The sequence below is a fragment of the Ursus maritimus genome, unplaced genomic scaffold (genome assembly GCF_017311325.1).
Source record: "Ursus maritimus isolate PB19 unplaced genomic scaffold, ASM1731132v1 scaffold_28, whole genome shotgun sequence".
NCBI lineage: Eukaryota > Metazoa > Chordata > Mammalia > Carnivora > Ursidae > Ursus > Ursus maritimus.
The window spans coordinates 10,286,086-10,310,698 of record NW_024425341.1 but is presented as its reverse complement, the minus strand read 5'-3'; the positions used below and the strand labels follow the sequence as shown (position 1 = coordinate 10,310,698).

General features: G+C 47.2%; 1 long non-coding RNA gene across 4 annotated transcripts; it reads right to left on the bottom strand.

The window, feature by feature from the left end:
- Positions 1-393: 393 nt before the first annotated feature.
- LOC103659097 lies at positions 394-21,188 on the bottom strand. Of its 4 annotated transcripts, none has more exons than XR_005838250.1 (4): positions 19,937-20,293; positions 12,073-12,348; positions 8,759-9,812; positions 394-1,385 (listed from the first exon to the last, which is right to left on the bottom strand). It is a non-coding gene; the product is annotated as an uncharacterized LOC103659097 (long non-coding RNA). The 4 variants fall into 4 exon arrangements; XR_567398.2 differs by lacking the exon at positions 394-1,385 and having other exon boundaries at positions 8,433-9,083; positions 9,346-9,812; XR_567399.2 differs by lacking the exons at positions 394-1,385; positions 12,073-12,348 and adding an exon at positions 19,071-19,200 and having other exon boundaries at positions 9,115-9,812; positions 19,937-20,294.
- Between the last annotated feature and the right edge of the window lie 3,425 nt (positions 21,189-24,613).

The window sequence follows — 24,613 nt, the reverse complement described above, 5'->3', positions numbered from 1 at the left end:
AAAGGAGGGTGTAGAACACGGAGAATAGGTGATCAGAGAGCTGGCGGTGGAAATACACGATCTCCGAAGAGCCCTGTGATCGTGTGAAGCGAGAGTTCAGGCAAGATGGTCCACACGTGGATAAGGACTCTACGCACATTGCTGGGGAATCTAGAACTGACTTCCAGAGAATGCTTCCCTCTGGACCTAGCTATCTTAAGAGGCAAGGTTCATCTAGCTGGTTATGGAGATAGCAGATAGAGATAAAAGCCCCGTTAAACTTTTCTTTTCTTTTTTTTTTTAAAGATTTTATTTATTTATTTGACAGAGATAGAGACAGCCAGCGAGAGAGGGAACACAAGCAGAGGGAGTGGGAGAGGAAGAAGCAGGCTCCCAGCGGAGGAGCCTGATGTGGGGCTTGATCCTGTAACGCCGGGATTGCACCCTGAGCCAAAGGCAGACGCTTAACCACTGTGTCACCCAGGCGCCCCCCGTTAAACTTTTCTGTGCAAGGACAAGCCTGACCCTTCTGGAGAACTGAGAGAGACTCTGGGCTAAAAATCACCTCTCCTTCTAGAATTATCTTTGAACCACTACATCCAACTTTCATCCTGAGGGCATTTATCAAACTCCAGTGGACAGGCCACAGAAGAAAACACCTAGGGATTTCATAAAGCATGAAATCTAGTGGAAGGTCTTCACACAGAAAACTGGGAGCCCAATGCGTTGTATCTTTAACGTAAGCATGAATTAGATATATGCTAGCTTCTCCCCCTGCCACCACTACCCAAAACATCAAGGAATATCGCCTTTCTTCCATCTTATTATTGGGTAAGGGAACAAAATCTCTGCTTTGATTATTCATAAACACAAGGCCGTCGTATAATTTTCCAACCTCAATTCACACTACCTGGGTAGTCCCAAGAAATAAGCTCAAGTTGGGAATTAGTGGAGGATTACTGGCTTGGCGGTGGCCCTAGGCTCAAGGTACTAAGAAAAATGAAGGCTCTCAGATTCATCTCAGAGAATTTCAATTGATCACCAGTACAGAACACAAAACTCACAACGATACCAACATAATACCACTGGGGGGGAAAAAAAGACAAGAGATTCAGCTTCCAAAAGGTTTCAGATATTAGATTATCAGCCAAAGAATATAAAATGAGTAGTTTAAACTATGGGAAAAAATTGAAGGTCTAGATTAGTTTGCCAGGGCCATCATAGCAAAGTATCACAAATTTGGTGGCTTCGACAACAGATATTTATTTGCTCATAGTGCTAGAGGCTAGAAGTCCAAGATCAAGGTGTCACTAGGATTAATTTCTTCTGAGGCATCCCTCCTGGGCTTGTAGATGGCCATCTTCTCTCTGTCTTCACATGGTCTTCCTGCTGTGTATATCTGTGTCCTAATCTCTTCTGTTAAGGGCTCCAGTCATATTGAATTAGGACCCACCCCAATGATCTCATTTAACCTTAATCACCTCTTTAAAGGCTCCTTCTCCTATGCAGTCACATTCTGAGGCACTGGGGGTTAGGATATCAATAGACTAATTTTGAGGGGATTTCAGCCCATAACAAGCTATGTAGAATATAAGCAAGGAAAAAAACTTATAAAAATTTTCAAGTGTTTTTGAAAAAATATCCAACTAGAATTTCTAGAAATGAAAAAATACTATAACTGTTTTTGTAAGCATCAGTGGATGATTTAAGAGAATTTACCACAGCCGAAGAAATAATTAGACAACTGGAAGACAGAACAGCAGTTTACCTATTTCACAGTCGAGAAAAAGAAAGAGAAACGATCAGAATTGAGAAAAGACTCCAATCCTCAGAATTAAACATCCTGAGGAACCTAAGCCAGCTTTGCAAAAGAGGGAAAAGGAAGGAAGGAAGGAAGGAAGGAAGGAAGGAAGGAAGGAAGGAAGGAAGGAAGGGAGGGAGGAAGGAAGGAAGAAAAGAAAGAAAGCGCTAAAACACTAAAGATAGCGCTAAAACACTAAAGCCAGGGAAGATCTAAAAAGCAGGCAGAGAAGAAGGACTACATACAAAGGAGTGACAAACTTACAACTGACTTCTCGAGAGCAACCATGGGAGCGAGAGGACGGCGGAAAAATTTTTAATATGAGGATAGAAAGTAGCTGCCAACCTCCAGCCACACGTGAAGTGAAAATACTGTTCAAAACCAAGAGTGAAGTAAAGATGCTTTGAGGTAAGAAAAAACAGACAGTGATTTAAAGGCAATTCCAAGGGCTTGTTTGAAGCAGAAGGAAGTCATCTTGTGTATAAATATTGAGATGAAAAATGGCATAATGAGCCAAGAAAGTGGCAAATGTATGAGTAAATCCAAAAAGTGTTAACCTTACAAAACAGTGGCAATAGAAAGGAGAAATGCAGGACCAATAGCAGAGAAATCAGAAGGGTAACAGATTACAATGTCCTAAGGCCGCTAGGATGTGCAGAAGGAAGGAAACTTACTAATTAAATTTAGCATATGATAAGTGAAGTATGCTTGTGAACAATCCTGGAGAAGCCCTGGAAGAGAATTACATTTATAACTTTCAAAGTGGTAGGAATAAATAAAAGGAAGTCAGTCTCTAAGAAGGCAAAAAACCAAGAAGAGATCTGGAGACAGTCACGGAACACAAAACAGCATGAAGAGATACAGTATTTCAGTGATTCCTTTACACGAAGACTCGCTAAATTCCTCTCTCGAAGTCGAAGATGGCAGACTGGATTTACCTAGTTAAATGCTCTTTTAACAGGAAACACATCTTAAAACAGAAGGATCAAAAGATTGCAAGCACAGAATGAAAAAAAAAAAAAAACAAACCCACAAGAGACAGATCGAAAAGCATTCCTGTTGTTGATGACTTTAGTTTAATTTCCTGTTTAGCACTTTGTTAATTTTGCTAGTCCTTTTTTAACCTCTTAAATTAGATGTTTAATCCACTAATTTTTAAACTTCTTTCTTAATATAGAAACTTAAAATTATAAATTCCCTCCCAAATAGCGCGTTAAATTGCAGTCTATACATTTGGAGAGTGGGGAGGAGGATATATATAAATTTTTTTTTTTTACTATGTCACTTTGCATTGAAAAATATTTAATGGCATGGGGATATACTTTTAATAATGTGTTGTTAAATATAAAACTCAAACAAAGTGTGAGCAATAGGATTCAATTATCCCCCCAAAGACACGGATCTATATATTTGTGCTGTACATGTAGAGAAAAAGGACAAGAAAGAAATATAAGCAACAGTTAACTCAGGCTAGCAGGGCTCCAGCATTTTTAATTTTCTCTATACCTTTCTATAATTCCTGTGTACATTTCCATATTTCCATAATGAAAGGGAATTATTTTTTATAATCCAAAAAGATTTACAAAACAGAAAAGCAACCAACACATGGAGCCATATGCTGGGGAGGGGGGGGAACAGTCTGCTTGTGTTGTCCCAAATAAGCATTATGGCATTTCCCGTTAGTGTCCCAACCCTCGAGGACACGAACGGACACCTGGGAGATAATCAATGGGCCCCCAATGAACTTGCCTCCTCTCCTGGGGGGCTAAGAGCTGACCTGTGCCTGGTTTTGTGATCTCACGCGCTCTCTGCAGCGCTACAGGCCGTCTCATTCTCCTCGCCCTCAGAGACAAGAAGGCGGGGACAGAATATTCAATAATCCATAATACGCATTCGAGATTGGGGTTTCAAAAGAGTAACACAAAATGCTCTGGGAATCTGAGTGTTTCAATGGCATGTACACAATTTCTTATGACATTTTTCCCATTGCCCTATTTTCCTTTTGAGACCGATTTGTTCTTTCCCTAGCTGGGCTTTTCACTCGAGAGAAGAAAAGGAAAATGGCTTTTCTGATGAAATCCCAAGAGAAAACTCTGATGACATTGGAAAAGATTTCCCTCATTTATCCACTGTTGACTTGGAAGGTACGTCTCCTCATCTTCAGAAGAGAGAATAATGCGTAATTCCTCTGAAGTCCTGAGATGAGAAATGATGGATTACCAGAAAGGTTATTACTGAAACATGGGATTTTCTATCAGTGTGGATCTGAGCCTGTCCATCGGTCCGACCACCCATCCATCCATTCAGCCATCCCCCTTTCCATCCATCCTCCTATCCACTCAATCTAATGAATATATGTAGAAAAACAATAACACATTATGCATAGTAATGCTGCAGGGAAGGGAATAAGATATTAGCCTTGGCCTTGAGAGCCTCATGAGCAAACAAAGAGAAGCATATACAGAACTAATTATAATGCAACTTAGACTAAGCGCTGGTGTTTATCATCTGTACGCGAAATGCCGAGGGGGAGATAATACAAGAGCATAAGTTATTTCCCCTGCCTTAAAGTGGTGGGTAATCTCACTGGGGATAGAAAATGTAACCCCAAGAAACAGTTATATAACAAACTCTGATGATATTCCTTCGGGTGACCTTGGACTCAGAGTTCAAGGAGAGCTAGCTAAGAGAAGTGCATTCCCTTGCCCAGAAATGTGCTTTTTCCCAGGTCCTCAGAGGCAGTGTCTGTGAAAATGCGCATCTCCTCTGTGTGTGGGCAAGTCTGCTGGCACAGGGTTTTACGAGCTGTTTTCTTCAGCTTCTCACCTGCTCGGTTGAAATTCCCAGGCCTCCCGAGACGCATTGTTTAACCAGGGAAGAGCTCAGTTCCACACAGGACTGGCGAGGCTGGCGTGTAAGGCAGTAACAATAGCAGGCGGATGCCCTGACTGTCCCAGGAGCCCACTTTCTAGACCAGCTCTGCCCCGCAGAACTTTCTGCCATGATGAAAGCGCCCCGTGCGACACAGCGGGCCCTCTCTCATGTGGTCGGTGAGTACTTGAAATGAGGCTAGTGAGACTGGCGGATGAAATGCTCCATTTTATTTCATCTTCGTTGTAATAAATTGAGTTCAAATGAAAATGCCTTAATTTTCATTAATTCCAATTTAAATTATGGCCACTGGATTGGACAGCAGAATTCTAGATCATGAAACTCAAGGACGTGGGAGGGGAAGAGTTTTTCTTGTACTAATAGGTGCCCTGGTAATTCACAGAATCACTGAGCCACCAAAGTGGGTAAAACTGGACCTTGGCTTTCGACAGTCAGACGGGCTCGTGGCACAGGGTTCAACTTCTCATTTCCTCTCCACCCCCACGCCCAACTGCAATCCAGTGGTTTCAAACATTTGTACCCTGATGAAACAAAGGACTCACAAGACCACTTAACCCAAATTCCATCAGCTTGAATGCTAACCCCCTGTCCTCTACTTTTGCCACTTTAAGACTTTGCATCAGAGTGAATGAAAAGATCAGGACACTTTCAGAGGCATATCAATAAAGCCTTGTATGGGGCCCAAGCATCTGAATTATTAAAAAATGTATCTGGGTCATTCTCCCATGCTTTTTGAAATGATGTTGCTTCATGCCAGAAGCAGCAACACCATATAGAACTTATTATAATGGGAGCATTTATTCAGACAACAAATATTTACTGAGCAAACAATATGAGGTAGGAATGAGTGTAAGTTAGGGATGACTGTCATGTGGTCTAGTGGGAGACAAAAATAAACTACAAACAAATAAAAAGATAACTTCAAGTAGAGAACGTTCATGGATGTGTGGAAAACGAACCGTGTAAAGAGAGAGAGGAGGGCTGGGTTTAGGAGCTGCTTTAAACTACGTAGTCAGAGAAGGTCTGTCTTCAGAGGTGATGCTGAAGCGGAGACTAATCGTGTGGAAGTCTGGGGGGAGAGCATTCCAGGCAGAAGGAACAGCAAGTGCAAAGACCCTGAGGCAGCAATAAGCCAGGGCTGTCTGAGGGCTGAAAGAAGGCCGCTGTGACTGAGTGTCATGAACGAGCTGAGCTGGGTGCCAAGGAGCCCAGGGGTCAGATCATGTTGAGTTTTACATGCAGGGCAGGTGGCTTCAATTGTAAGAGATCCTTTTGCCTGTCAGGTGGAGAATGCATTATAGGAGGACAAGTGTGGAAAAGTGGGATAGGGGTTCTTGCCGTGGGCTAGGCGGGAGATAAGGACTTGGATCAGAGCTGAGCAGTGGAGGCGGTGAAATGTAGCCAGATTCTGGGATATATATTGAAGTTAGAGCCAATAGGACTGGCCGATCAAATGTGGGGTCCTATTGAAAAAGAAGAGTCACAGACAAATAATTTTTAAGATATGGATGCGAGCAACTGGGTAGGTGATGGTGCCATTTGCCTCACAAAGGAGCCCCAGGGGAGAGAAATAGGCTTTGGAAGACCACAAAGAGTTTACTTTTGGACATTTAAATTTGAGATGTCAATTGGACATCCAGGCAGGGATGTCATATTGTCAGTTTCCTTAGGGGAAACATAGGACTAGAAAGATAGATTTGGGCATCATGAATGTATAGATGGTATGAAACCACAAGAGGTCACTGGATAGAGCATGGGGTGCATTGGGGGCGGGGGATGAGAGGAGAGGAGCGAAGGGAAGGGAAGAGATCCAGAGATTGAATCCTGGGGGATCTCACATTAAGAGGGCGAGCAGAAGAGACTGGGAAAAAGCAGTAATGTGGTTGGAGGAACACAGAAAATGTGATGTCATGGGGCCCTAGAGAAGAAAAAGTTTGAAGAAAGAGGGAGGGGTCCACAGTGACAAGAGCTGCTTGGGTTTTCTGTAAGATAGATCAGAGAACTGACTTCTGGATTGAGTAAGAGGAGGTCCTCAATCCCACTCTCATAGAGGCAGGAGTGAGAAAGCTGGCTGGAAAAAGAGAGGACTGGAAGAGAGAAAATAGAGATGGTGATAACACATCATTTGTGAGGAATTTCACTATAAGGGGAAACAGGTGAGCCATGGTCGGATGGGAATATAAGGTCAAGAAAAAGTTTTTGTTTTGAACAGGAACCATTTCAAGTCAGATGCCTATGTCAATTGGGGACGACACCGGAGTAGGAAGGATTTTGATGGTGCAAAATAATACGCAAGTCTCACGATCCTATGAGAAATCGGTCTGTGGTTGCCTGGAGATTCCTTTCATACCACTGCTCCTCTGTGAGGCACACAGTGACAACGGCTTCTCTGGACACTCTTGAGTTTGCATGTGTGAAAACAAAGGCTTTTCGTGGGATTGGACAAAGGGAGTGCGGCCGCTAACAGCTTGACATCATGGCCTTTTAACAACTCTTGGATTGTGATATCATCAGTTGGCATAAATCTTACCACCAGGGAGACATGCCGCGCATGATATGGCCCCTGGAGGACCGAGTGACTCATCAAGCCTGGTGCTCCCTTAAGGAGAGCCAAGCATAGGGCTGTCCCCTGGGACACCATCTGCTACTGCGACCTAGTGCCAAATATGGGGCCCTACACGGACGGCTCAGGCCTTTAGCATCATTGGTTTACTCAGCAGCGATCAGCCTCTTTTTAGCACTCGTTGTCCTTTCTGCCCTTACCAATTATTCCCTTTCAGGCAGTGGACACTCGGGAGGTCCCAGGAACTCGGTATGGGTGGGCTGGTTCCATCCCCGATCTCTTTCTCCTGAATCGCTCTGCTGTAAGCGGTCAAAAGGAGATCTGTGGGTGGGCATAGAACGAGGCGCACTCTACGCAGGAACACAGCTATGTTGCTACAGAGCCAGGCCGGTGAGAGGCTTTCTCTAAAAGGGATAGACCATTTCTGCCCTCCCCACAAACCCCAGAGCACAGGATTTTTCAACATGGGCCTCCAAAGACCTGGTAATGACCTTGACAGAGCAAACGGCTATGCTCCAGACGAAGGACAGAATAGCCGTAGGTAAGGGACCCAGATCCACCTGTCGAGTCCAGTTTGCCAGGAATCAATGCGTGTCACTGTCCCCCCGGAGAGCCGAGGGCTGTTTTCTAAGTGGCACAACGGGCTGCATTTCCAGCCTTTTCTGGAAACAACTTCCCCCTGGCCTTGGCAATGAAACTGCCAGGAATCCACGCTGGTGACGGCGCGCTCCCACTCCGGGATGCCCAGGCTGAGAAAAGAACGTCTCAGTACTGTGCTGGGTAACTTACAGGACCACAACAGTCAGAGCCCTTTGTGGTTAAAATGAAGTTTGCTTACTCAAGATGGAGAGCTTTGGTGATTGCTGTTCCTGTAGGAAGCCATTTGGGCAAATACTAGAAAGCACAGCTGTGGGGTGCCCCGCAGCAAAACTGCCTTCTCTATGCTTTCTCGGGAGCTGGTGTTTGAACGAGAGAGCACTCCAGTGGCCAATGGGGGACAATCGAAAGAAAGATCAGGTGTCACGTGTAAGCATTAAATAACTTGCAACTCCAGGAAATACCACTGAGGCAGAAAGTCAAAGCAACAGCCCTGTGCTGGCAGATTCTGGACTGAAATCTTGCTGGCCTTTTTTTTTTTTTTTCCTTAAATTCTTGAGGGACTTGGGGAAAGGCATTACTATGGAATCGCAGAGGAGCTGATGTAATAATTTATAAGCAATATCAATTGAAATAGTGATTTGGCCATGGTTTGTGAGTCCTAATAGAATAATAACGTTGTACCCATCACACAAAGAATTATGAATGGGAAGGAGCCTGACAAGGACAGAAGGTTTAAATCAGAATGAGCAAAATAACGGACGCAGGAGGCTCTGAAAGGGTGCATTTGGCCTCCGCATGTTCTTACCAAAATGGACTCTCTCTCCTACCCCTCCAGCTGAGAATTGAACCCCTGGAGTGCAAAACCTCATAATGGTGGCTGGCCAGGACCTCTGGGAAAGGCTCAGCAAAGTGAAGTAGGATACAGTCACATCCTGGTTCCAGTGCGAAGATCCAAGGGGATGCGTAGGGTGTTCTCAGGACAGGAAACAATTACCAGGTCCCCGGGGGGCTCGCTTTAACTAATGCATTCGGCTCCCATGGAATTCCTGAATCACTTGGCTTCACACAGCCCTGTGCATCCCAGAGGGGACCCATGTGTGCAAGAAATGGCAAAGCTGGTCTTCAGCAGCGCTCCTCCCCTTTGTCTTTGAAAAGCAATAGGGATTTGGGCTAGCAGCATGGGTTCGAGATCCAGCACAGCTGACTTTGAGCAAGTGATTTCACACCTCCAGATTCAAGTTGACGCATCTAGAAAACAGGGATTCAAATACCTACTAGGTAGGGTTGCCAGTGATAATTTAATGATCAGTACATGTGAGGTACTTAGTACAATACAGTTCCCGGCATGAGGACACTCACTATATGTTAGTTATTACAAGTTTTGATCAATCTAGAGCCACTGGCAAATCAGTATGTTTCTGAGCAGATGTCCCAAAGGTGCTTATGCATTAGGAACAGGTGGGTTGGAGAGCCAACGCCGAACCCAAAGAAATGAATATCTGATCCTGACCTTCCGAAGTCTGTGTCCGCTGGGAGACCTCTTAGGCAGATGCCTTCAAATGATGACCAAGTCTTCTCTACTTGGACATGTGGTCATCCTTGGCTCCAGGTCCTGAGTGTGCTCTGTGTGGCTGTTGGAGACACCCCATCTTGTCCACATGCTCTTTGAGGGGCCAGCTAGGAAGCCAGGAACTGGATTTACTGAGGGCCACAGAGAGTGGACCTAGATTCTCCCAGAGTCCCCTCTCCCTCTGAGTACCCAGCAGTGAGGGGCCTCATTCAGACATTTGTCCTCAGAAGGGCCACCGCTCAGACCCAATCAATCTAAGTAGTTTGCCTTTGTTCTTTTGTACACAAAAGGCACGTGTATCTCCCAGGACTCACAGCAGGGAAAAACAGAACTAATTAATATAATTTGACTTTGCTTGGTCCTTGATAGTTGATTGATCGATACTAGTGCTTTTTTAATCGCAATGACTAAAAAAAAGGAAAGAAAGAAAAGCTAAGATTAATGCCTTGCAAAAGTCGTATTTTCACAAATGCTTATGAGCAAGTTTGAGGGGATACAAAGGGAAATCATGCATCACACTCAGATGTACCAGTTCTCTTGGGCTGCTAGACATATTACCATAATCTGGATGGCTTAAAGCAGTGGAAATGTATTCTCTCACAGTTCTGGAAGCCGGAAATCAAGGTGTGAGCAGGGCCATTTTCCCTCCAAAGGCCCTACGGGAGACACTTTCCCTGCCCCCTTTACTTCAGTTCCCAGTGGGCGCAGGCCCTCCTTGACTCCTGGCACCATAACTCCAATCTGTACCCCCTCTTCACATGCCTTCTCTCTCAGTGTCTCTCTGTGTCCAAATATCCCTCTCTTTTCTCTTACAAGGACATCAGTCATTGGACTTAGGGCCCTCCCTAAAGCCAGAATGATCTCAAGATCCTTAACTAATTACTCCTGCAAAGACCCTATTTCAATAAGGTCAGAATCTGACCTATAAATACAGAGAACGAACTGATGGTTGTCAGAGGGAAGGGGATGTGGTGATGGGCAAGGTGGCCAAGAGAAGTGGGGGATACAGGCTTCTAGTTATGGAATGAATGTTATGAGGACAAAAGGTACAGCACAGGGAATACAGTCAATGGTGCTGTATGGTGACAGATGGGAGCCTCCCTTATGCTGAGCACAGATCATGTACATGTGACATCGTGTATCAACTAGACTCAAATTAAAAAAAATACAAAATAAGGTTATATTCCGAGGTTCCAAGTGGGCGTGAATTTTGGGAGAATACTACTGAACACACCACAGCAGGGAACATGTAATTTAGTACGAGAGATAAATAAGACAACAGCTCTTAGCTAGAATAGAAGGTGGAACCTATGTTCTATGAGAGACTTGCGAAGCATTATGGGTATAAAAAGGAAAGAATGTTCCCACTGAGCAGATCTGGAGGAAACTGGTAGATAAAGTGACTTGAGAGACAGACCTAGTCAGAAGAGAGACATTTTGTAAGGTAGGGCATTTCTAGAAAAGGAAAAAACCTAGGTACAAAAACAGAGAAAACAGGGACTGCTCAGGGAACATGGGATTCCACCTACAGTGTTATTCCGAATAATCGTTGGCGACTTTATATGTGGCATTCACCTTGATCACAAACGTCTAGCACAGTGCTCTGCACACACCACAGTCAGCTGTAATTTGTTGGCTGGTAACATAAAAACGCTTAACTCCACCTCTCCAGCTGAAATTCTAGAATTCCTAAGCTAACCTTTGCGGTCACGCTCATTATTCTTCACCAACAGGCACTAAATATTATAATCAATGTAATGATGACAATAAAACTGATTTAGGTAAACAGCTAATTAAAGTTGAGCCTGGGAGGGTAACAGGGCCCTCATTACTAAGTTAACTAATTGCTTTCCCTATTCCTGGAACAAATTCCCACTCCATTGTCCTCCTGTCATGCAACAAATTGAAGGTTTACAATGTGCAAGGGAAATCAGTAATGAACAGCAGAGAATGGTCCCCACTCTGTCCTGTTCACAGACAAACGTGGAACCCAACTGCCCATAAGCCAGTGACTGCAACCTGAGGTCACATTTCCCTGCATACCCAAATTATGATGACTCTGGTTTACCTGCCAACGTCCCAGGGGCCTCCCTCAACAGACCTTCCTAAAGAGTCCTGAGGTGGCCCACCTTGGTGTGTGAGCTGGTCCTCCCTGCCCTTTGCTGACTGCCAACCCCGGAGGTCAGCAACCCAGGCCAGCCCTCTTAACCTGGCTCCTAACTGTGGCTCCCAGATGGCCCTGTCTGCAGGAGGAGCCTGGGGCCGCCGCCAGCCCTGTGTAGGTCATCCTGGCTTTCTGCAGAGATTGCCCACTGCTCCCAGGGTCCTGCTCTCTCAGGTCCCGTCCAGGCTCTGTTTAGCATGTGAGATCGTCATGCAGTTAAGCTTTTGCCCGGTCTCTTGGTTGTTTAAGCTCCATCTCCTGCACCCGTGCTTGACCTCCTCTGGGTGCAGCTGCTGCTTCTCGGCTCTCATTGGCAGGCGCTATCCATCAAATGGCATTAAGGTGACCAAATACATCAGAACCTCGGAAAACCACAGAATGCTTTACCTTCACGGAATGCAAGGGGTTTCATTAAGCACTTGCTCCAACTTCCTCATTTTGTCGAGGTTAGAAGATCATTTCCAAGGCCGTACACCTCACTGTATAGTGGAATGGATACTTACTTTATTACCAGTCTGTTGTAGAGCTGCCCTCGAGCTGATGTGAAAGAGCCCCACAAGCCAGGTGGCTTCGACAGCAGAAATGGGTCGTCTCACAGTTCTAGAGACCGGAAGCCTGAGGTCAAGGTGTCAGCAGGGTTGGCTCCTTCGGTGGCTGAGAGGGAGAGGCCTGAAACAGCATCTCGTGTTCCTTGGCTCAGAGGGGAAGCACCGTCCTGATGTTTGCCTTCATCTTCACACGGTGCTCTCCCTACGTGTATGTCTGTTTCCAGACGTGCCCTTTGTGTAAGGACATCAGTCCAGTTAGATTAAGGGTCCACCCTACTCCAGTGCGACCTCATCTAACTAATTACATCTGCAATGATCCTATTTCCAAACTAGGTCTGCTCCAAGACACTGGTGGTTGGGACTTCAGCATCGGAATTTTAGGCGACACGATTCAACCCATCACATCTGTCCTCGCTCTGATCCAAGGAGAGCGTGGAGTGCACAGTCGCCTCCACATGCGATTAGAGTCTGTCAGGATAGAAAGATCATGAGTTCACGGAAGCAGGCACAACTGTTTTGTGGCAGACGTGTTCCATGTTTACTTTAAAACGTGCCAACCTTCGGGGCGCCGGGGTGGCTCAGTCAGGTGTCCGATGCTGGGTTTCGGCTCAGGTCCTGATCCCTGAGTCGTGAGACCGAGCCCTGTGTGGGGCTCTCTGCTGGGCTCGGAGTCGGCTTGAAATGCTCTGCCCCTTCCCCCACCCCTACCCCCCCCTCTCTCTTCCTCTCTCTCAAATAAATAAATAAAATCTTAAAAAACAAAAACCAACAACAAAAAACAGGTCAACCTTCAAAACAAACTCCATCTTCTTTCTGTCTTTTAAACTACTTTGCATCAAAAACACGTAATGAAGGCTCGTCAGCGTCGACAGCTCTCTGGAAACCCGGGGTGTCTAAGGGCATTGGGTGCAATCAGAACCCCGAGGCCTTTCAGGGGAACAGCCAACGTAGACACTCCTTGTGGCTGGCCACTGTTATTCCAGCCTCGCATTCAGAGCCCCGCCAGAAGCCACTGACATTTATTTAGAAACTAATTGTGCTGCGGTTTGGGACCCGAAATGGAAAAAGATCAGTTCACATTGCAATCCATCTTGGAATGGAATGGCTGTTGTGGCACCAGAAGAAAATTGTTTCATTAAGTCAAAGGCAAACCTCAATTCAAAGGACAGAAAGGCAGAGCCGTGAGCTGCGGGGCTCTGTGTCTCAGCCCGGACGGCATTTTAACAGCACTGCAGCGCCTATACCTCTAAACTCCCTTTCTCTCCCCGCTTTCCCCTAGCAGTTACTTCGAACTATCCGCAAGCATTTTAACCCCAGCTACATTCTATTCTCAGACTGGTTTGACCCTCCTCTTCCAAGGAAGCTATGCCTCCCCCTCTACCATTTGGGGTGGTCCCCATCCTCTGAACCATGACCGCATTTAATATTGGGACCCCCTCATCCAACACCCAAGAGAAAACCCTGGAGGACAGCTATTTTGCTGTGCATGCGTGTATCTGGATTCCCCGGGAGCATGTTGGGAATGCAGAAGCTTTGGCTCCACCCAGACCTGCTAGACCAGAATCTGTATCTGAAGATGCCATGTGAGCGACTCCTTCTTATCTCCCTGACACATATTCTGTCCTCTCTGGGCTGGCTCCTGTTCGTGGTCATGGAATGCAAACTACTTGAACCTTCATTATTTGTCTCCCCAGACCCTCTTAGTTCTCTACAAAACCATCAATATTTTGATATGACTCATAGGATGGTCAATCTGAATTTCCCACTCAAACATAAATACTTGACTTTCTGCTGTTTTAGATTCTCGATGTCATTGTTTCAACAAATCTAGTATGTTGGGCATTATCCTCGGTTAAATTCAAACTTTCTATATTTTTTAAATTGAGGATTAGAGGGACGCTTGGGTGTCTGAGTCGGTTAAGAGTCTGCCTTCGGCTCAGGGCGTGATCCTGGCGTTCCGGGATCGAGCCCCACATCAGGCTCCTCCACTAGGAGCCTGCTTCTTCCTCTCCCACTCCCCCTGTTTGTGTTCCCTCTCTCGCTGGCTGTCTCTGTCTAATAAATAAATAAATAAATAAATAAATCTTTAAAAAAAAAAAAGTCTGCCTTCGGCTCAGGTCATGATCCTGGAGTTCCGGGATTGAGCCCAGCACCGGACTCCCTGCTCAGTGGGGAGTCTGCTTCTCCCTCTCCCCTTACCCTGCTCATGCTCTCTCTCTCACTCTCTCTTTAAAATAAATAAATAAAAATCTTTTTTGAAAATTGAGGATTAGAGAATGTTAACCATGAAAGGGAACTTAGGGGTCATTAAGATCAACACTTGACAGATGAGGAAACTGAGTCACAGCAGAGTCTTAGCCTTAGACAAGCTCACCCGTGTCCGAGTGTCAGGAACCCACTCCTTTGGGCTCCAGTGTGTGTGTTCTGGGGCACAGCACACTGATTCATGCTGCGCTGGGCTGGTTACTGATTGCACCAGGTGTCTGGCCTGGTAACTTGTCACCTCTAACCAAGAACACAGGACTGGAAGCTGAATGGAACTTTCCCTGCTATATCCTACCCTCTGAGCTCTGCTCCAGCACCCTGGTGTGAAAGGAGAGTGAATGAAATGGGAGCCTTCCCTGTTTGTTCTCACTGTCATAATAAAACACTGCTTAAGGAGTCTGCAACCTATCCCACCTACCAGGGACCTCAAGGGGGAGCATTCTGATTAGACATCCAGGAACATGGAGAGGGCGTGCCTCCCGCAGATAGCTCAATTCTTTGTGCGATAACCAGACTTCAAATACGGCTCTGCCTCTCCATCTACTATGTGTTTTCACAATGCCGAAGGGCCACGAGCAGTAGAGACACTCCGGAATCAAGCTCCCGGGCTCTGATTAGTTAACTCATTCGACTAACTGAGGGACAGGAGGATGGCCTGGAGGGCAAGAGCTATGGGGTCTTCCAGAATGTCATTGACCTTGGGCACATGGGGCCCTCTACGTCCTGTGTTATCCCATGACCACAAGCCCCACATCCACCCACAGCATTCATCAAAGTCTGCCTGGGCCAAGCCTGGGCTAGGTGTTCTGGGTCTGTTACCAACACCGCCAAGCCTGGGCTAGGTGTTCTGGGTCTGGTTACCAACACCGCCAAGCCTGGGCTAGGTGTTCTGGGTCTGGTTACCAACACCGCCAAGCCTGGGCTAGGTGTTCTGGGTCTGTTACCAACACCCGCCACTAGCCTTTTTCACTGATAGGCATGCTGAGGCCCAGAGGCTGTGTGAGTTTTATCCCGGTGACATCAAGTTAGAAGAAGCATTGGAGCGGAGCAGAAGTCACAAAGTATGAAGCTTGAGGAATACTTGAAAGACAGAAAGGCGCCTCTCCAGGTTGACCTAGAGATGGCCCAGGAATAAATATACAATATTTACGTTACATATTCCAATACATATTTTCTTATTTAAATCTCTGTTTAAGTATTTTATGTACCGTAAATAAAAACAGATGTGTTGAATACCACTCTCATACATACACAACACCCGTCTCGTATGTATGTTTACACATATATCTCATGCCTATTTCATATATGAAAATAAACCTATATATGCATATTTATATGCGCACAGCATCTCTGGGACTATGGGCCTAATCGGCTCACACGCCCTAAGGATATTTTTCTCGGGCTGTGCTTCCTTTTTGGCAACCCCGCAGGCCTAGGAAGGGTGGATGTCAGGAGAGTTCATTTTCCCAGAGAAGAGGACTAACCGAGAAAAGAAAGGCAACCAGTGCCAACTGTAGTGAGTCGGTCTGTCCATGAGGTGGTGGTGTGAGTACAACTGACGTAGGAGGGAATTAAGTCAGGGCAGAGAGGGGCGCCAATCACAAGGATTCTGGAATAATAAATCCACGCTGCCTCCAGAGACGCCCATCCCCCTGTTGGACAGATGCCTGGCCTCGGCCTCCAGGGACTAGGAGATTTCGCAAACAGAGCTGCTCAGCTTCTAGACCAGTGCAACTGCAGGCTTGGAAGCAGCCCAAGGAGAGGCACCCACACAAAGCCACTCCCGCTGGCCACATGGAACGGCCTTGAGCGGCAGGCTCCCACGGCACGTGGACAGCCCTCCGCACTCCCCGGCCTGGCTGTCTTCTGCAGGCTCCCACGGGCTCTCCACGAGCCGTCCGCCTCCTTGGCGAGCTCCTTCTGCCCTTTGGCCACACACCTGGAGGCTCCCGCCGGGCCGTCTGCAGAGACGCGACCCAGGTCAACAAGAGAGCTCCGCAGAGGGAGAACATTCCCCAGCCCCACTCTTCGCAGCAAATGCTGCCCGAGCCTGAGCCACACTGAGCCGGTATTTCCCTCTCTGTGGGATCTTTGACGAGAGAAAAGACGCTATGAAAGTAACTCCCCTCTAAAGCCTTCCCTGGGGCCGCTGTCTTGTTTTCTAGTTTTATGAAGTTCCATTTCCATGTGAAAAAAGTACCCTGTGTCTTCGCCGGAGCGAAGGGAAAAGTCACCTCGGTGGACTGTCTGCTCGGGGCCAGGCACTTCACATGGTCACTCCCAGTCCATCAAAGACCCTGCTCTTTGGGCCTTTGCGGGGGCCAGGGAGGCTCTGCGAGGCCACGGTCCTGTGCCAGGTGCAGAGGTAGTGCAGACCCAGATCCCTTTGGCTTCCTTCACTCTATTCCCTGTTTCGGAGACGCTAACAACCGGTTTTTGAATGAAAAGTAGTAGCAATGATATGATAACACCCCTGCCCCTTCCCGCGGCCCTTTATAGAACACCAATGCTTTTCGGTTGCAGAGGGCCTGCTCAGACAAATCCTAGCACTGACACCCACCCCCTCTGCTCTAATTGTCTCCCTCCTTCCCCTCCCCCGCCCCAAGCGATGGGTAACGCCCTCTGAGCTGGTCCTTGCTCCCCAGCCCACTGGAAGCCTGCCGACGGATTGCTGATGGTGTGTCTGCCACTGATGTCCCTGCCCTTGAGGCTTCTGGGGTCACGGATCCTGGGTGGCCCCAGCATGACGGGGTGCTAGAAGGGGGCTGCTCCGTGTGAGCAAATTTGGCCGCTCAGTTTTACCCAGGGCCAGGCCTGGCTGATGCTGGGCAAAACTCAGTGGCGAGGAGGCTCCTCGGGACAGCCTGGCTTCCTTTCTCATCTGCCAACACAGGTGGTCTTTTGGTCGAGGCCCTTAAGTTTGGAAAATAAGTCTTTTTTTTTTTAAAGATTTTATTTATTTTAGAGAGAGACAGAGAGAGCACAAGCAGGGGGAGGGGCAGAGGGAGAGGGTGGGGGGAAGTATCTTAAGCAGATTCCCTGCTGAGTGCACAGCCTGACACGGGGCTCCATCTCATGACCTTGAGAGCATGACCTGAGCCAAATCAAGAGTTGGACACTTAACCAACCGCACCACCCAGGTGCCCCGGAAAACAAGTCTTAGGTGTAATTCCAAAGTTAAATTGAACCCAAGAGTGACTTGGATCTGCACGGAAGAGGAGCCAGAAATCTAATAAGCTCCGGGGTACTTTGAGTTTGCTAATAATAACGGTGGACATTTATTGAGTTCTTACTGCAGACCAAGCTCTGTTCTAAGCACTTCACTCTATCAACTTCTTGCTTCAGAACCCTGTCCAGTCCATACTATTTGTGCCCAGAAAGCACAGAGATGTAGTGACTTGGCCAAGATCCCACAGCTAGTAAAAGAAGTATGAATTCAAATTCGTAACCACCTCCCCGTAATGCCACAACGGTCCCTGACCTCCCACAGCCATGCTGGATGTTTCCTCTGGGCTCTGAGATCCTGTTATTTAGGGAGATCTCAACTGAGATCTGACCCTTGGGAGAAGCCCCAGGACAAACCAATCTCTATGGACCAAATGGTTGGAGAAGTACTATTGCTGGTAGGCCATCATGAATCTTGAAGCTCTTCTTATTTTCAATCCTTCCTATTTTGCTCCCAGATCCTTCCTTTCCTGTCTGTCATTCAGCGACTCAGCCCCAGTGCGGCCAGTTGAGAAAAGGAGGTCTGAGTACCCCAAGTCATGACTCTACATTGTGTCCAAGTTTTGTTTATTTCAAGGTCAACAGTGGCAAGAATGGGGCAGTGTCCACCCTGGGGGACCATATCAAAGTATATTCTTCACCTTAGTCCCTTTGGGCTGTTATAACAAAACACTACAGACGGGGTGGCTTATGAAGGACAGAAATGTACTGCTTACAGTTCCGGAGACTGTAAGTCCAAGATCAGGGTGACGGCCTGATGGGGTGAGGGCCCACTTCCAGACCGCAGCCTCACATGGCACAGAGGCTGAGGAGCTCTCCCAGGGCTCTTTTGTAAGAACACTAATCCCATTCATGAGAGCTCCACCCTCATGCCCTAATCACCCCAAGGCCCCACCTCCTAATACCATTGGCTTCCGGGGTTAGGATTTCAATGTAAGAATTTTGCGGGGGTGGGGGGCGGACACAAACATTCAGACCATAGCACTCTTCAGTCTTCACTGTGGCCTCCCGACTCAGACTCCAGCCTGCAGCGTGCACAGGTGACCTGTACTGTTTCTCCCTTATCTTGGCAATATGGCCATGTGGTCGTTTTGTCTATTGACCTTTTGAGCCCCAGGACACAGGAAATGGGTTTAATTGAAGCCATAAAGTGAATTTGTCAGGAACACAGAACACACTTCGCTGCAAGTGCTCTCTCTGACAGACACCGTCAATGTCATTCGAGAGCTTGAATTTTTAAAGTCCTAACCACTTTGAGCTGCAGGTCACCAAGTCTCCATGCACACGTGCCAGGGCGGCACTGGACTAGGCAGCAGCTGGCTCACAACTGGTGGCGACTGCGGACCCCCCCTCATTTGTCTGATTATGACTCATCTCAATCACGAAGTCCCAGTGCTCTTTCCCAGACCTGACCCTGCAGACAGGCGCTCCGAATTGGCTCTGGTCCTGGATTCTGGTCCTACCTCCACAGTTGTCTCTTGGGGTCTTTGGTCAGTTCTTTTTCTTCTCGGTGCCTCCATAGTCCCACCTGTACTGTGTAGCTCCAAAATATTTGCTTAGGATCATTTTAGCAGCTGCAAAGTGTCCTGGGAGCTTTGAATGAAAGGCCCTCTATTAAAGCTGAGGAACCGAGTGACGACTCTGCCCCATCCACGCTGCAGAGCTCTGCAGGAAACAGACTGGACCCATTCATCCTTCATACAGTTCCTAATTTTATTCTAAAGCCTCACTGTTGCCCAAGGCTTGTCAGAGAACCGAGCAGTCTTAGCACTTTCAAAGTACCTTCTATTTCATAAGGTTGCTTTCTTTCTTTCTTTCTTTCTTTTTTTGTGCCATTGCGTATTAGCAAAGGTAAAACTATCACGCAATAAAAAGAACAGCCATGAATGAAGAAGCCCTTCTGAAGGGAGATCTGCTTATTAGACCATTAAAAAGGTCAAGGGGGCCATTTTGCCTGGAGTTGGGATTTATACTACCGTACAGTGGGCACTTCTGCTCCCCCCCCCATGAAGAGCAGGGTGCCATTCCTGCATGTATTTTTACAGAATTGTGCGTGCTGTTCCGGGCAGGACAGCCACCGTGCAGGGGAGAGGAGCTGAGAATGAATGGTATGGTATGTCCCAGGCTGGCTAGGCTTAAGCGCGAGTGGTTTTGCTCCTCTCACGTGGCCCCATTCTTGCAACCCGTAACCTGCACCTGTCTTGAGGCTGTAATGACACTGCCTTAGAGCTCACATCTCCAGCCTCCATGAACGCTGGGACTCTCTCTCCACCTTCCCAAACCCCTGCCTCTAGTAGCACTTAAGAAAGAACAGTGGGTCTGTACTTACTCTTCTTGCATCCATGTGGCCCCCTTCTTCTTTGAACTCCTTACTAGCCCTTGGAGTCAGGGGTCCTACCCAGATATTATCGCCAGGCTGGGGACATACAAGAAACTCAGCAGTGAGTCACTTCCTCGGACCTGTCTCCGCTCCCCGTACGATGAGTGGGAGCCTAGCTGCTCAGTCACCATGACCTCCAGCACTGCTGTTTCTGGGTGAGCAGAGCATGGCTTCCCTTTGCTCTCGGGGGGAAATGCTAACATCTTACGCAAACTTACTGAAGCCTTACGTGATCTGGTCTGTGTCTTCCTGTTTGATCTCATCTCCTCTCGCTCACTTGTTTGCTCACCTAGCCCAGTCACACTGTTCTCCTTTTGTTTTTCAGACTCACCCAAGTTCATTCCTACTTTAGGGCTTTTCACTTTTGCTGACCCCTTGACCTAGTATGATTGACCGACCAAAATTGGTTTGTTGGCTTCTCATTATTCAGATATTTGCTTAAACGTCATTTCTCAGAGGTGACTTCTTGGCATATCTTGTCTAGAATAGCCCTTCCCACTAAGATCACTTACAGATTGCACATCTTCATTGTCTTCATGCTTTTAAAACCATCGACAATTATTGACGCTAAATTTGTCTCTGTTCCGCCAACCCTAGAATCGGGATTCCATGGGCGGGATCCAGTCTGACGCCCTCTGTGCTATACTGCCAATACTCTGTGATGTATCTCGTACTCAGCAGTCTCTCTATCTAAACGTTTGTTAAATGAGTCCATGAATGAACACACAGAAACATTTGTTGCGGACTCTAAGAGGTTGCCAATGAGCTTTCTCTCTCACACCTCAAAGTCTTCAGTGTCGTCACTGACCAGTGGAAGGTCACGGTGCTGGACCTGGGCTGGTCTGCGGTGGCCCAGTCAGCTGGGCTGTATGGGGCTTGCCTATGGCCAGTAGACCATGACACGGAGTGTGAGCCAAGAAGAAACCTCCAGAGAGTCCCACTGGGCCACTACTCGGAGGATAGGCGGAACGGGAAGATCTTGGAATGAAGCAAAGTATATAGAGTGGGGAAACCAGGTGAGAATGAGAGCCTGCAGCAATTTCCAGAGCCAAGGGAATGGAGCTGAAGGAACATGGCCATGGGCCCTTTGTCAGAAGGCAGGAACGTTTTGGGATAGTAGGTGAAGGAGCAGTTCGAGTCACTTTGTTCAGATCCACAATGACCTCCACTCCTCCTCTTGGAGGCACGAATGGCTGTGGCCGCACCTTGATCCACTGCCGAGGACCCGGGGCCAGCCCCCGGCAGCGAGTTCTCGGTGCGGTGGGGGAGTGCTCGTTGCTGATGGCCTTTCTCGCTGCTGCGCAGAGCGTGGATTTCGAAGAGGGGACGTTCTCATAAGGAGACCACCTAAGAGATGATTCAGCTGTCCAGAAACGAGGAGACAAGAGCTGGCGATGGCAGAAGGAAGAGAAAGATTCAGGCAAGAGGAATTACTGATTCAGATTTGAGAACATTTAAGTTAGATCAGCTGAGACTGATGGAAGGGGGAAGAAGGGAGACCCCGTGAGGACTGGGGGGACCTGGGCAGAGACCGTTGTGCATCTCGACCACGGGCAACAGGGGAGGGACGGCTCGGAGGAGGGTGATGTGATTTATCTCTGGACAGGCTAAATTTGACAAACTCCTAGGCCCGAGAGAGAGAGACTTTTTTTTTTCCATAAACAGATGGAAATATAAGCCTAGAGCACACGGGAATGGAAGAAATTGTATTATTTTCAATAACGTGAGGATCGTAAGAGTAACCAAGAATTTTAGTGGAAGGAGAGGGAACCAGGAGGACATTTTTCACTTGAATAAAACTAATGCTGATTGAGGTAAAGCTGGAAGCTGGAAGACAGTTTCTTATTCAAATGGAAGGTTTGAGATTTAATTTTCAGAACCGATCAGGTAGTTTTGGAAATCAGCTCTTTGCCTTACAAAGATAGAAAGCTCAGGAGTATCCCTCCAGGGGCAGAGGCCCAGAGACCAAAACCCAAAGGGCCAGATCAGGAAAATATAGTTCTTTCCCATAAAAAAGGGAAAAGTCTCCTGTTCAATGCAGCTGTCCTCATCATAACCACCTGTGAAGAATATTTTGTGCATGTCATTCTGAAAAAAAAATCGTATTTTTGAAAATCGTATGTTATTAAGACTAAACACAAAAGCAAAAACAAATTAAGGTCTCTTCTTGTCTCCATGTAAATAAAAAGTATCAGAAATAAAAACAAATAAGGTAACACACAAAGATGGAAAAGCAGAACAAACCTCAGCGAGCACATGAAACTAACATGAGTAATTGGTACCTATGCGAAGTAGAATCCAGAACAAAAGATGTCCTAAAAGAATCCTTCTATCCCCGCCCCCAATTTTTGTTTAAATGTGAGGAAAGAAAATAATATTTCACAGGCCAGTGTACCAGCAATGGGAGATGATTCATGCTGTAGCCTGGGGCCCTTCTTGCTGAGTTCTTGGCATAAGCTCTGGGCCAGGGTTGAAAATATGAAGGATTGGGAACAATCACGAGTTAGGGATGAGGCTAGCAGGCAACGTGTGTGGGGGCGGCGAGGCAGGTGGGAAGTAGGGCTGGTCTTAGGGAAGAACAGGAGGGGAAGCTCCTGGGGTCAGACCCAAAGTCCCAGCAGCAGAGAGCAGAGCTGATGGCTTCGAGGGGCTTGGAGCCCCTGCTGTGGCCTCACAGGCTACCTCCAACTTCCCCTAGAAATTGGTGTTTTCCTCTAGAAATGTAGACTGACTGAGAGTGGACTCTAATACTTCTTGAGGGTCTGCAAAGGCCTCCAGACAGTATGGACCAGGAAGTAGTAGGAGAGGGTTTGGTAGTCAAATCAACTTGAGGGACACTGGATATAAAACCTGATTTGAATTCACAATGCTCATTTGCATATTCAAGGCTCTGAGAAGTCCTGCTTTTAAAGAAGCCAGTTTAATTAACCCCAGGGAACATGTCCAAAAGCTGGAGACCCACAAAACCATGCTTTATTTTTTGCTGCCTTCAGGTTATTATTCTAAATAACAAGCACAATATTAATGGTCACAGATTTGATTTGGATGATCTGATCGGCTGGGCCCATCCTCTCTCACTGTGCTCTGTTTCACTTTGCCCCTCATATTGAAGGAAACAGCCTTCTCCGAGGAGGTTATCTGAGTAGTTATATGGAAAACTGCAATCCTCATTACCAGTGTTTCCGTAGAACATCCTGTATGTTGCAAGCACTTTCACAGAAATCCTCTTACTTACCATCTCTCGCTGTAATATCGCGGTGTCACGCAGGAAGCTGAGCTGATTCTGTCTAGAAGCACAGCAAAACCAAGTTTGGTGCAGGGGCAGTTTAAATCAGTAAGCTAAAGCTTTAGGATGATTAGATCCCTACTTTCCACTGCAACTTCGCTGGTCAAGAGTACCCCCCCCCCGCCCCCAGCTGCTTTGGAGGCGTTTCTCCCACTGATTCCTTCTCAAGTTTGACCTCTAATTTCTTGACTACCCCTAAGATGCTGTCTAAACCGGTAGTTTTATATTGGAAGACCAAAATTCATATTATTTTTCAGTGCCTTGCCGAGTTATCTGATTATTATTCCATTGCCAACAGGATCAAGACCAAATGCCTCAACTTGCCTTCCCATCTGACAGCAACCGCGCTTCCCGACATCACGGCCGATCACTTTCCAGCATTGTGTTCCCGTTCCCCAGCCCCGCCAACCACCTGCCATTTCCCTAATAAGCCATGCTTCCTCCAAATCCTGCCCCTCGACACACTCAGTCTGCGCTCTGTTCCTGGCCGTCTTTCCTTCCTTCGCCTGCAAAATCCGCCCTACCACCCCGAGGCAGAGCTAGTGGCTTCTTTCTCCGGGTCCCACAGGACTCTGTACGTAGTTTTAGATAGTGCAGTTTGAAATTGTCCATGTAGCTTTCTGGTGCTTCCTGAATGCTGGAAGGGCTTTCGTTTCATGCATCGTGGGAGCCCCTGGGCTGGCACAGTGCTTAATGGCACGTAGACGATACTTAAGAAACACTCATGAATGGATGATTCATTTAGACACTGTATGTGACTGCACGATGTCTGGATTTGAAAGTTTGCCAGCAACCGATGGAGCGTGGTGGGAAGGAGGAACCAACACTGGCACTGACCACACCAAGTGGGTGGGTGTAGGACAGGCTTGGGCCCAGTGGTGCCTATGATAAAACCTCGGGGGTGGGGGTGGGGAGAGGTATATATGAGATTTTTAAAAATGCTTTTCAAAAGCAGAATGGATTAAGAGAGGATGAGAAACATGGCCCAGAGGAAGAATGCATTCCAAGTGGGCCACCCTGGATGGGAAGAGGGAGGAAGAGACAAGACAAAGGACTGTACCCAGGCGCCTCTGCCGGAGGAGGGGATGGGGTTCCTCCCACACCCTCAGGGCCTCTCCTGGGCTCAGGGACCACTTGGAAGGGTGGGGTGGACTGGGTGGCAGGCTGAACACATTGCCCACCTTCAGCCCCCACAGGCTAGATGGGACTCATAGCTTCTCCCAGAGAGGAAAGAAAGCTAGCAAATTCTTTGTTACCAGCTTTTCACCTAACTTTTACTTTCCTCTTCATCTTAACCTTTGATTATTTGATTAAGATCTCTAGGAATAGCTTGGTTCATT